At 40.6% G+C, this 13,610-nt stretch overlaps 1 long non-coding RNA gene across 4 annotated transcripts in view; it reads left to right on the top strand.

Moving 5' to 3' along the window:
- The first annotated feature begins 1,783 nt into the window (after positions 1-1,783).
- Positions 1,784-13,610, top strand: part of LOC106842021 (uncharacterized) — a 101,417-nt gene continuing 89,590 nt past the window's right edge. For 3 of the 4 annotated variants that reach the window (XR_011506307.1, XR_001400794.3, XR_011506303.1), the window contains exons 1-3: positions 1,784-1,919; positions 8,727-8,852; positions 9,382-9,504. This is a non-coding gene — a long non-coding RNA (uncharacterized lncRNA). The remainder of the gene's footprint in view (positions 1,920-8,726; positions 8,853-9,381; positions 9,505-13,610) is intronic. The other variant, XR_011506310.1, reaches the window with a different exon arrangement.

The following is a 13,610-nucleotide window of genomic DNA, read 5'->3' as shown; positions in this document are numbered from 1 at the left end:
CCTCCTGCTCTCTGTGTTACCCACAGATTTCTGAAGCTCCTCCTTCTTTCAGCCTGAAAATTTATGCCTTTGACTCTTTACTCTCCTCCTTCCCTCTCTATGTCCTTCTCACCATATCCTAGTAGAAGTATCAGTCTTTTCCTTTTCTTGTCGTATATCATTTTCTACTAGTCATAGAAGAACAACTTCCATCCTCTTAACTGAAAGGAAGCCCCTCTATTCTAGGAGAGAAGAGTTTGATGTGAGTCCTCCAGGATTATTTCTGGATATGCTAATGGGGGAGGTAAAGTATTATATCCTTTCTCTCTCAACAATATGTAATTGTCAAGCTCATTGTCTCACTGCAAAATCTTATTTTGCTGCCAGAAGTGAAAAAGCTAAAAAGGAAAAAAAAATCATACAGATTGCTAGTTCTACTCCCTAAATTCAATCTCCCTATCTTGCATTAGCAATAGAATTTTTAGCCAGGCACATTGCTGCTTAGCTAGACCACATTTCCAAGATTCCTTTGCGGCTAATTTTGGCCACAAGGTTAAGTCCTGGCCAAAGGAGCGTGCAGAGTGATGTGTAAAACTTCCAGATGGTGACCTTAAAGGAATGGATGAAATTCGCCTCTCTTTGGCCCTTCTTCCATTCTGCTTCCCCAAAGATGGATGCAACGTAAGCCACCTTTGAATGTGGCTAAGCATAACACCTTCATAAGGACCAAGAAACAAGATAAAAGGAGAAGGCTGCCCTTCTGGCCTTGTTCTCTTCATCCCACAGTTATATGAGAGAGAAATAAATTTCCATCTTACTTAAGATACTGTCATTTTTGGTTTGATTATAGGTTCTGCTATAGTAGCTAAACCTATATCCTAAAAAATATGTACATTGATAACTTTCAAAACATTCACCTCAATTAAATTAAGATGGAGTAATAATATTTGAAATCTACAAGGGTTCTCAAAATATAAGTCATGCAGCCCAGCTGAATAAATGAGTTGTGAATCAAATGAAGTAACTGGATATAAATAGAAATATTCTTGAAACTTTAAATTACTTAAAAATTAAAGTAACTGTACAAGCTCATTTAACTTGATAACCTGGAAGCCAGACTCATCAAAAATCCTTTTTTGTTACATTATTTTTAGTAAGCATGAATTTGAATGCCTATTCTTACATTGCTAATTCGGGTTGATTCAATGATGAAGAACCTATCTGGGGACAATCAAACAAAAAAAGTGATAATAGAAATAGAAGAAGCTTTTGCTGGTATGACTAATGGGTGAGATTGCCTTTGATTATTAAGAGCCGAGTATTAGAATAGCAGTTTCTGTGCTTTAGATGTTTATAAAAACAAATTAACCTCAAATTACTTCAGTGAAAAGTTCGAAATAAAATCTCGCCCTCTTGTATTTATTACTTTATAGATGGTGGTGCAGAAGTTAGGCATACAGGAGAGCTATTGTTTCGTTTGTAAAATTATATCCATTTTTGAGATCATGGTCACAAATAAATGGAAGAAAAATGGTGTCTGCGTTCCAAAGCGTTCTCAGGCTCATCCCCGGAGAGTTAACTGGATGCAATGTATTGTCAGAAAGCTCTGGGGGCTACTTGTTCAAGTTGTGCTGCCGTACTGATTAGAAGATGTTTACAGAGTTTTAAGAAGCTCTCCCTTGAAAGGACCATTTCCCCAGATCCTACAGGAAAAGATTCTTTCAAGGCTGAGGTCATCCTGTCCCACTACATGCCTGAAGCTTTAGAGCTGAACGTTTCCAAAGACAGATGACCTTGTCATCTTTGGCTATTTATGTCTGGTCATGTGGTGGTGTGTGGAATACTCGCCCTCTCCGCCTTCTCTCTCGGCACTGCATGATCCTTGAGGATGGTGATTCTAACTTGTCCTGTCAACAGTATGCCTCTCCATCTACGAGAAGGTAAAATGTTTTCTTATTCCAACCACTTCCATTCCAAACTTCTATCCTTAATATTACCTAGACTTATTCTAGAGATTTTAAACTTGTGGTAACAAGTATAGAGATGTTTTGTGACTTGCCCAAAAGCTAGGGAAAGAAGATGTAAAAGCACCATATGTACTTTCCATCTAATGGCTTCCCTTTATTCTGGATAAAGCCCAACATGCTCACTGTGTATGACATGGCCCTGAATGACCTACGTCCTTTCCGGTCTTGCATCACCGCTTCACTTTCTCATTACACTTCTGCCTTACCAACCATCTTTCAATTCCCTGCTTCCCATCCTTACATGTGCTGCTCCAATGCTCCTGTCCACCCCATCTTCCCTTACGTCCATTCAGGACCCATCTCAGGTCCCATCTTAAGGGCAGTTTTTTGTGCTCCCCCATCCCAGGTGGGCACTACTGTTATTCATTTTCACAGCATTCTGTGCTTTTCCCTTGTATTTTAATTATAATTAATTATTTTAATGATTATTGGCTCAACTTCTTTGCCTCCACTAGACTGGAAGTTCCGGAAATGCAGAGACCCCCATGTGTGTATTTTGCTACTGTATCTCTGCTGTATAGTAGTGATGTGGTGGATGTTTTGAATGAATGAATGAATGAATGTCTTCTAGGGTTCACTAAACCTAGGATTTCTATAGATTTCTTATGGATCTATGATGTGCTGGAAATTCAGAGTTGAGAAGGATAGTCCAATGCCCAAGGACCATATATTTTTTTCAGTTTTTAACTCAATATCTTACTTTGAACCCAACTGAAGTTTTGGATTTAGAATTCACCTGTTGGGAGGTCATTTTAGTAATCCATGTATGGGGGGGGGGGGACACGTGCCTGATATACAGAAGCAGCCATTGGCATGTAATGGAAGGCAAGTTGTTGATGTTTAAGAAAAGACAAGATTTGTTAACTGATTTGCAATGGGAGTTGAAATTACATGAGGGGAGATAAGGGTGGAGGCAAGATCAGGAATAAGAAGGAAGAGGATCTGGATTTAGAAAAGGAAAGGAGAAGCAACAGAAAACTTAGCCGCATGGAAAACAGAGATCAATCGATGAATATGCTAAAGCAACTCCGTCTGCCTGTGGAGAACTTCAGGAAAGTGGATTTGGTACATTAGTGGGCATGGGAGCGAGACCACAGAGACTGAAGACAGAAAAGAAGGAATAGTCAGAGAAACTGCAGGCCACCCATTGGAGATTTCACCGTGAACGGAAGGGGAGAGAAACGACTAGGTGCCTTCCACATAGAGACCCCATGACTCTGTGAAATTATGTGGTGACTATGACCTTTCGTTGGGATCATTTTTATGGTGTGTGACTAGCGAAAGGAAATAATAAACCCTGGTGAAAGTCTTTTCAGGATTTTTCAGAGACCTACCCATGTTTCAAGGCAGAGGGAACGGAGCCAGTGCAAAGAAAAAGAGAAGGGAGCTAGGGAACCGGCCTTGAAGAAGAGAGGGATGGTACTTGAGAGGTAAGAAGGAGAGGCGACCCAGAGCACTAGGGTCATCTAATCTGGAGAGGCTTTCTCCTTGAGTGGGGAGGGAAGAGGGGGCCGTCTTCCCCAGGCCACTGTGTAAAAACACTGACTTACCACACCTGTGCTTTAACAAATATTCACATAATTCTGTGCTAATTTGCCTTCCCCTATTAGAATGGAGTCCCCATTCAGGTCCCCAGGCCATGCCTACCTCACTCACCAGTCAGAGTCTCTAGGAACAAAGTGGAGGGGAGCATGATGTAGGAGAAACAGGTGAGTGACGTCCCACCTTCATGACAGGGGACATGAAAAATACTTGAGCTTAGAGAGCAATGGAAATGATCGTTAATTTCCCATGGGTGTGGGAGAAGAGCAGAAGGTTTTGCTAATTATTGACGAAGCACTCTCTGGTCTTCAGGGCACCCTGACTCTGAATGCTTCATTCTGGGAAGGTTCTTAGAGAGAAGAGAAGAGATGAACAGAGCAGAGCAGAGAAGAGAAAGGAGGAGAAGAGCTGAACAGAGCAGAGCAGAGCAGAGCAGAGAAGAGCAGAGCATACTACTTAACTGTGACCCTGAAAGTAAATCAGCATGCTGAGGATGTTCAGTCTGCTTGACATTTTGAGAAATAATGTTTTAAGAGAATCCTTCGCAATTTTGTGAAAGAGGACAGAAGAGGCAAGTTGTGAGAATGTAAAAATCTGTACAGATTGCAAATGTCCTAACATCTTTGTGATAAAGAGACATTATATTCATGAGGAAGGTGAGTGAGGGAAAAGATGGATTTAAAGATGATTTCTGGCTTTTGTGAACAAATCATATTTCTTATTCACTAAGGCTTGAAATGGCTCTCAATCGTTAATAACTCCTTTCATGCCATATAGCCCAAGATACTTTTCAAAACTGTAAGATTGCCACTCGGTTATACACAAATAGGTTAAACTTTTTTTTTTACAAGTTTGAATCTAAATGATGAAAATTGACGTTTCATCTTGCAAAGGAAAATGAATTACAGATCTCCTAAATAAAAACTTACAAACAAAATGCAAACGTCTTTGAATCTGAAAGTCTACCAGTGAATAACATTGGGGCTTTGCCAGGGGTAGACTTTGAAGTATTCTGTAAAGCTTTAATAGAAAAGAGTGTCTTTGAAAGCTAAGGAAGTTGTAGCACTAAATATTTTAGTGGTGATTTATGGACAATGTTAAGAAATATGCCTTTCCTTTAATAAAAAAAAAGTCCTGACACTTAGTAAAATGATGAGGATTTATGTGCTAAAAGGTTTTGCATGGCAGCTTCTGGGTAATAGATTCATAAATATTTCCCTTTTTTAATTTAAAAGTCAAAATGAATTAGAAAAAAGAGCCAAATTAAAGGTACCCAGTCAAATAGAGAAGATGAACTTTGGGTTTTTCCTGACCTCACAGTCTTGGAGCCCTGTACCTAGTTGCCTCATCAAAGGTAGCCAGAGATGACCTTGTAGAAGTTTCTCTCTCGCTCACACACATGCATGTATGCACCCGTGAGCTTGCACACAAACAGAATACACCAACATTAAAAACGTTTACTGTGTGAAGTTTACTTTAAACCCTGCTTCTCTGACCACTTTCCATTTAGGTTATCACTATTATTAGTCTTGTACAATATGATGTGCCCACAGTAAGAACTTAATTTAAAACTGATACATAAAGTGTGGATTATGCATGAAAAAAGTTAAGAAATAGTAGCCGTGACCTGCTTGAAGAAATGACAAAAAACAACAGGATGGCCATGGTCCTTTGGTCAGAATGCTGGCTCCCAGTCGCTTGGACACTTTTGTGTTTCCTGATTCAATTCAGCCCAGATGCTCTAAGTTCTTCTTTCCTTTTTACTTCTGTGGCGGTGGGTGTTGCTGGGGACCGACGAGGGCAAGGAGAGTGAATGAAACAGAAGAAGAGTTGGCCACACAAATACAATACCAGGGACAGGGCACTAGCACATTGGGCAGAGGGAATGAGAAGTTGCTCAAGCCACACAAAGCAATTCTTGTTCCCATAGAAACCAGTGTTTAGTTGAATGAGTAGCTTGACTCTGCTAGCCCCTTCCTCTTTCTTTTTAAATCTCTGTTGGAGATGCATTGTCTTCCGGTTACTTTTGTTTTAATAAACACAGAGACTCTGAAAAGAAAATGCTCCCCACCACAAAGCAGCTTGCTTTACAAGCTAATGACATATATTCCGGGTGGGTTTGAAATCTGGCTGGATCTTCCCGGATCTGAGATCTGGTACCTTTTCTTCAAGCAGTGTACTGACGGGCCACCAAGAACTGTGCCAGGCTGCGATTGGCAGACTAATTTGAATACCAATGCTACTCTGGGCTGGCTTCCAGTTCCAGGGCGGGAGGCAGGCAGGGCTGTGATGGCGCTCAAGATGCAATAGTGGTTTCTGAGGAGAGGGAGGGAGTTCTCCTACAGTGAGGAGCTTCCTTCCTTCTCTTACTCCCAGGCCCCTTCTTTGCTGGGTTATTGGCAAGTCTACTTTCTATTCTTCAAGGATTAATGCCTCAGTGCAAGGGGAAAATTGGCAATTAAAAAACCCCCACAACTCAAAGCCTGGGATTTCTGTAGCTTTATCATTTTCCAGTTAGATTTCATTAAGATGCTGCTGAAGAGAGAGGTTTGGGGCTTCCGTTGTGTTGTTAGAGTTTAAAACGAGTAACAGGATGTTTTTACCTTTACTAGAAAAAAAGACAGGCAACCTTTTGTGCTAATGGAGCTTAGCAACCATCTATAAACAGGGGAACTTTCTAATGGGAAAGTAAATTACTGTAATAGCCTCTAACAAAATAATCTGCCCGTAAAAAATAAGATTTTAGGTTCCTGTGAGAACTGCTGAATTTAAGCTATTTTCTCATATTTGAAATATTTAAAAATCAGAGATTATATGCACTCAGAAAGTTTCTTTGATACCCTCTCCCCTTAAAAAATGTTTTAAACATAAGATGCTAAAGATTTGCATCTTTGCATTGTGAAATATCTTGTTTGAGTAATTTCCTTGCCTCTGAGATTCTCATTAATAGATTGAAGTGTGGATTTATCTGGTACAAAAGTGACTGGGAAGTATTCTGTCTCTTCATCACTAGCAAGCAAAGGCAGTTTTGGGAAGAGCCAGCCCCAGGCATGATTTCCCTCCAGTGGCCTCACACATACTCATTTTGTTGCTCCCCAAACCCACCTGCTGCTTGCATTTGTGATTTGGGTGGCACGATGCCAGTGATACCAGACAGGCAAGGATATTGTCACAGTCTCCAGGGTAGATATAAATTGTCATCATCAGTGAATATTTATTAGGTGTTCGTGGGTATAGGGTATCCTGATGGGAGCAATTGGGGTGAGACGAGGAAACAGAGATAAAGCAAATTCATTCTTGAGGGACAAGATGTCGCCTGCTAGTGATCACCAGCATGTCAGTTTTCTTTCTTGGTAAGTGTAAAAACTGTGGCCCCAAGTTTTCTTTCCAATATTCTGACACATTGACAAAAGGCCTGCGTTTTTGTTACAGAGCAAGAGTTCTTTTCTTTATAGAATATTTTTGATGTTTATATATGGAAAGAGTATTTTGGTCATTATACTTTAAACCCAGTGCATTATAAACTCAAAATCTCAGGGAAGATTTCTCGTTCAGAACTAACCACAAAAAAAGTATTGTCAGAACGAATCAAATTGCACAGCTGAGTTTTTTATTTCTATAATAGTCATAAAAAGTGACCTTAGCAAGTTTTGAAAACATTTCTGGAAAGAAGAAAGCTAAAAGGAAACGCTAGGTATCTGATGACACCGTTTGAATGTGGCCATCTGAGGAACTATTTATGTTCGTTTCTTTCAGGCGTGCCTGTAGATTTTCTCTTTATCCAGCCTGTAAAATTAATGGCTTATTAGAGAGGGAAAAGTTCACGCTCAGAATTTAAATCTTTAGCCCAATTAATAGACACACTGGGGGCACCAGATCAACTTGCATTTACATTTAAGCAGTAGGTCCTTACACATCCTCATCTCAGCACAGACGAGGCTCCTCAGGGCTGGAAGAGGCATGTGAGTTATTGGATGAACTGAAATTAGCAAGACAAGTCAAACTAGTCTTTTCCAACCCCAATTATCCAGTGGCCCAGAGTACTAAGTAAATACAGAGGAAGGAGCTAAGGGAGGCAGGGACTTGCTGAAGAGGGTTCAGAAAGAGGAAAGGGCTCGTGGAGGTACAATTCTGGTTGCCATCTGGGCTGTGGATGGGAATGCTATCACTAACTGATCGTCTGTATATCACAAGTTCACCTTCCACACATCTCCACTAACATGCCTTTACCATGCAAGCCTTCTACAGATGGAGCCAAAACTTGCTGTTTTGCATACGTTTATTTTCTTCGTCCAATGATTGCAGTGCCTGAGGTGCAGGGTTCGATAACGTTTGCTAAGTAAAACAAAGATTCCCACTTTCAGTTTTTTGGTAGAATACTAAGATTAGGCTCTCCATTTAGTTTCACTTTTTCTGATTTGACTTTTAATAAAGCCTTGTCCGGGTAGAGTCATACTCTCTGTGTGTTTTGAGGCTGGGTCTTGGGGTTTGAGCGAACCGAGAATAAATAAGAAGTGAGTCCTGTAGAGCCTGTAAGCACAGGCAGTGGAACTGGAGTTTCACTCCAAGGTGCGTGGCCAGGCTGGAGTTGTTGCTTAATCTCTCAGCTTCCTGAGGCCTTGGGATTGTGCAAACCTTTGGATCCAACTTGCTCTCATTCGGCAGCTTTATTTCCAGCTGCCGCTCAGCGAAGGCAGCCTTCCCGGGGGCTTTGTTCACGAACATAGTTTTACAGCCACAAAAGATGCTATGAGAACCAAAAGTTCTAGAGGGGAAACGGCACTTTCTTTTCTTCCCAGTCGAGTTCTTAAAGTCGCAACTGTTTTCTCCAGCAGACACATAATTCACAGGGGTCCTGCTTCAGAGAGTGCCTCCTTCTTTCAGTGGGAGGTTTTGAATTTCCCACCTATCGAGACATTTGCTGAAGTTTAAGAGCTCAAAATCCTCATTTAGGATTCTTTCCAGCAGCAATATCACACACCCTTCCTTTGTGCGTTATCCAATTCAGAAGTACACATGGTGCTTTTAAATTGTGTCACGATATCATGGTGTGAAACCAAGAAATATTACTCTGGCCTTGAAAGATAGGCTTACTTAAATTATGAAGTGTTGGAAATATGAGCCTGTTGTCCCAGGTCTGTTTTCTCTTTAACTTTTGCTCCTGTTTCCTCCTTTCAGTTTTAAACATCCCTTCATATGACGCAAAGGCTGCCTTTCTATGAACACGAAGATCACGTAATTGTAGTACAATTCCAGCGCCTTTTTTCCTCTGGGAATTCTGCTCCCTCAATTAACCGGACTTCAGTGAGTATGGATAATGGGTTGGTTTGTTACGTGGGTAAATAGATATTCATTTGGACGCAGTTAGCTGCTCAGAATCTGTCAGTGGAAGTTTCCATTGGCAAACAGGATATGTAAGATGAGAAGATGTAACACACCAAAAATCTTCATAATTCCAGTTGCCACATCCACAAGAGGGAGCAGATCCTCCTAATTCTACCTTTCCTCCACCAGCGCGTGGCATTGTTGACCATTTCACCACCTACCCCTAAATTTCTAACATGGCTCTGACACACCTCCTCCTTTGAGGACTTCCCTGCTCATGACCGGGTTTGGTTGGTGGATGACGTATGTACATTTCAGTGAATGAGAGGCACCAGTGGACTCAGTCTAAGTCACTGATTATATACTGATTCATTTGCTGATCAGTTTCAGCATATGAAACATTCATTTATCCTCTGAAAAGGGAAATAAGATAGGTTCGGGCTTGCAAATTGCTTATAGTCCACCAAGGCTCATAAAAGGGTAATTGATGTTAATATCATAATTGCAGTAATGGATATATATGTTCAAAGTGCTACGGAAACACAGAAATGTTAGCTATGGATGTGGCTGTTGAGAAAACCTGGAAAAAGGAGGAAGGAGCTTTCACTATCAAAATAAAAGGAAAGTATTGGTAAGTTTCAGTGGAGGGAGAAGATAGGGTTGCATGATGACTTTTGTGGGTCCTTTATTCCATAAAAAGAAGATACATATTGGGGCTGTCCCAGCAGCTGAGTGGTTAAGTTCACATGCTTCACTTTGGCGGCTCGAGGTTCTCAGGTTTAGATCCCAGGCGCGGACCTACACACCACTCACCAACCCATGATGTGGCAGCATCCCACACACAGAATAGAGGAAGATTGGCACAGATGTTAGCTCAGGGACAATCTTCCTCACCAAAATATATATATATATATATATATAAACAATTATATCTTATGAGCCTGTTGGTATAAAGATGAATATGTTAATATTGTTTATTAACACATTTTATTTGACCTAAAAATTCAATTTTTCTTCTGATTTTAAAAGAACTTAAAACCTTTCACAAGGCCCTAAAAGTATTAAGTCCTTGGCACAATGTTCACATTGTCCTGGGAGAAGAAAAAGGGAGGGGGAAAAAGAGAAAGAGAAGAACCAAGCTGTAGGGCAAGGACAAGGAAAAATATTCTAGATGCAGGAAAGTAGCTGTGAGAGAAGTGGAGGTCAGAAAGGAAATGATAAAATAAGTTCAACAAAAAAATAGAATAGAGGCTGGCCCGGTTGCATAGTGGTTAAGTTCATGCACTCTGCTTTGGCAGCCCGGGGTTTGTGGGTTTAGATCCTGGGCACGGACCTAAGCACACAACTCATTGGGCCATACTGTGGCGGTGTCCCTCATACAAAATAGAGGAAGGTTGGCATGGATGTTAGCTCAGGGCCAATCTTCCTCACACACACACAAAAAAAAACAAGAATAAAACTAAGAAAGTGAGATTAGACAGAGAATGGTCCTGGAGAAAAACAAAATGGAAAAGTCTTCCAGAAGCTCTTTCCTTGAGTGCTACAGTTTGTCTTTCCCCGTATGGGTAGCTAATGGCTCCAGTTGTGACAGGCACTGGTAGGGGTGAGGCCTTGCAGGACAGGTAGGTATGGGTTGGTTGGAGACCCAAGGGGAGTTCACCAGATGAGACAGATATCAAGAAACCAGGCCTGCCGGAAGAGGCTTTTTCTGTGTATAAATAAAAATAATCTAGTTTTTCTTCTACAAATGGAGTCCTGATACAAGAAAGAAAATGATAGAACCGTGTTAGAAAAGCATTACACTTAAGATGGGTCATTTACGCCTTTATATTTATCTACATCTCATTAGATTTTCACATTGGACTTCATTACTTGTATTTTGATGCTACTTCTATTGCTTATCTAAAAAAGCCTTTCATAGTTATAACAGATTTCATGTACTTATTTATTTTAAATTCACAATAATCCCATGAGGAAGACATCACCATTCTCATTTTGTACATTAGGAGCCAGGCTCAGAGTTTGTGACTTTCCCAAGGTCACATAGTTACATCATTTCAGAGGGGTTACATCACTAGAGGTGTGTGTGTGTGTGTGTGTGTGTGTGTTTACTTGGCACTGTCGTTTTATGGAACATTAAACATAAAGGAGAACTGATGTCACACTGATTCAGATATCCTTTTACACTTTTTCCCATTTTTTCTCCTGTAGTTATTTACACATTCCCAAATCTGCCTACCATTTTCATCCTTCTCTTTAATGAAAACATCGTACCCATCACTGATTTGACCTTGTTGACATCATAAGTACAGAACCATGAGTATGCTGTTATTCCTTGAGTACCTAGGCATAAAATTTGGCATAGCAAATGTTTGTGTTTATAAAGTTTTTCTAACACAGCTTGGGATTTTCATGTTTCTGTTGATGACATGCAAATTGTTTCCCTTAGCATGCAGAAAATCCAAATGTAATTTAGGAAGCATTTCTTAGAAACATCCAAATGTACTGAAGGTTGTCACATTCAATGCATAACTTGGCAAGTTTTATTTTTTTCTCCTGTAAAATATAATCTTCAAGGCATTGAGTGCTCAGGAAAGATTCTTATGCCTTGGAGCTGAGGAGTTTTGCAAAGAGATTAGACCTCAACGGGTGGAAAGCTATTGCCCTTGGCTTCTCTCTGCTTCATGCCCAAGGAGAGTCCCATGAGTAGTTGTCATGCACTTGCTTCGAATCAGTGAGAGATCAGAGGGAGACGTGAAATGGTTATTGTTGACTCATTACCCTACAGGAAAGCAGTAGATTCCAACCACACCCAACTGTCAGCGGCTAGTAACAGAAACAGGGCTATGTCAACCCTGACCCTCTTCCTTAGGTCTAGCTTGACGGAGCCCCAGAAAGGTTCAACGGACTAAGATTAACTTGGAATTTCAGTAAATCTTAGCTTCTGTGTGCTAATGTTTTCTTATGTAAAAAAATGAGCCCGACAACAACGTCTATGCTATGAATTTTGCAAATAAACATTTCTGTAATGCAAGTCTTGTTGATATATCCTCCTGCTTACGGAAAGGAAGTTGAGAGTTCAGGGCCCTTTGAAAAAATATACAACATCTCTGGGTCTGTCATTTAATAGAATGGCTGCTAACTCACTGGGTGATTCTAAACTTGCATCTGTATTTTCAAGTCTGCAAAATGGAAAGTCACTAAATTTAAATAACCCAATTTGCAAAGCTCCATTTATTCAACTAACAATTACTGACTGGATCCTCACTGTCAGTGTGATGCTGGATACAGAAAGCAATAAGAACTTGCCCCACCCTCAAAAGCCCTCAGTCTAACTGGAGACAAATAAATGATAGCAATAATAAAAATATAATATATTCTAAACTTTAATACAATATGATACCTTATAAACTCTGTGTACCCTTTCCATATAAGTAAAATGCTCTTGAAGCAAGGAAGAAAGAGAATTAATCCTACCCAAAGCACCAAATTGAGGAGGTGACATTTGGAAGTAATCAATAGACAGGTGATTTGTACAGAAGGTGGAAGAGAGCTTTCCAAGGAAATGGAATGGGCAGGGACAAGGGTAGGGGCATGGCATCTTTGGGGGACTTCTAGGACTCTAGTGAGCGTGGAGCAAAACACGGAGTGTAGTTCGTGAGAGTGGAATGGTAGATTGGGGCCAGCTGGTAAAATACTTTCACCGTTGTATTTCCATCTGTGGACTGGATGCTGGAGCCATCTGAGGTGTTTAAGTAAGAAAGTAGAATGATCAGAGTGGCCATTTCGGAAATATATCCATGGCAGCACAATGGAACAGGGTTGGAAAGGAATAATGTTGAGTCTGGGAGGCTGGTTTGGAGGCTATTGTATTCGTGACACATTTTCACCGTGACAACCAGAAAACTTTTTATATAGTACCAAATCGACTCCATGAGATCAGATCCTCGTAGTCTAGCCACATACTCTGCCAAACCGGCCACCCCCTCCAGTCCACTGTACGTTCCCTCCCACTAGCACATAAAACAAAGTCCATGGTCCTTTGCCATTTCTGTAATTCCCCAAGGAGCTGGGTTGGAAGAATCATATCTAGACCTTATTCTGAGGTCATATGTGTTCACGTTAATGCTAGAAATCATGCAGACCCTTCTGGTTTTGCTGACTTCCTTGCTGTGGTCTGGGACACACATTCACTCTTATGAAAGTTTTAGCCTACATCAAGTGAACCTATGCTAAATTTTACAGCGGTCACTGATTTCTCAACCTGTCCGTCAACTCCCAACGCACATTCTCCACACACACCAAAAAGAGGTTATTACCAGTGATCTTTTAATTCTGTTTTTGGTTTATTTGAATATTCAGGATTTTGTGGTTGGTTTGTAGTGTTAAACAGCAACAAAGCATCATCAGCCATGAGTTGACAGTTTGGGTATTTTTTCCCCTTTCGAATTGTGTTCAACAAATTACATTTACATAAAATTGTCAGGCATTCAGAAATGTTTAACCAAAAAGAAAGCTACTACGGCAGCATCCAGCTTCTTGTCAACACATATGGTCAGTGATATTCCATTTGTTGAGATGTTTTCATCTCCTAATGAGTCTTTAAGGATGTGCAATTTGCTTTATTTGCTTAAGAAAGAGGGAGAGAAAAGGCCCACATGGGCAAAGCTCCTTGTGTTGGATTTATTTTTTACCAGGTAAATACCGAGGGGAACAATGTCCTTACAGCTGATTCCA

This window comes from Equus asinus, chromosome 1 (genome assembly GCF_041296235.1).
Source record: "Equus asinus isolate D_3611 breed Donkey chromosome 1, EquAss-T2T_v2, whole genome shotgun sequence".
NCBI classification, from domain to species: Eukaryota; Metazoa; Chordata; class Mammalia; order Perissodactyla; family Equidae; genus Equus; species Equus asinus.
Note: the sequence above shows the minus strand (reverse complement) of the source record. Positions and strands in the feature narration are given on the sequence as shown.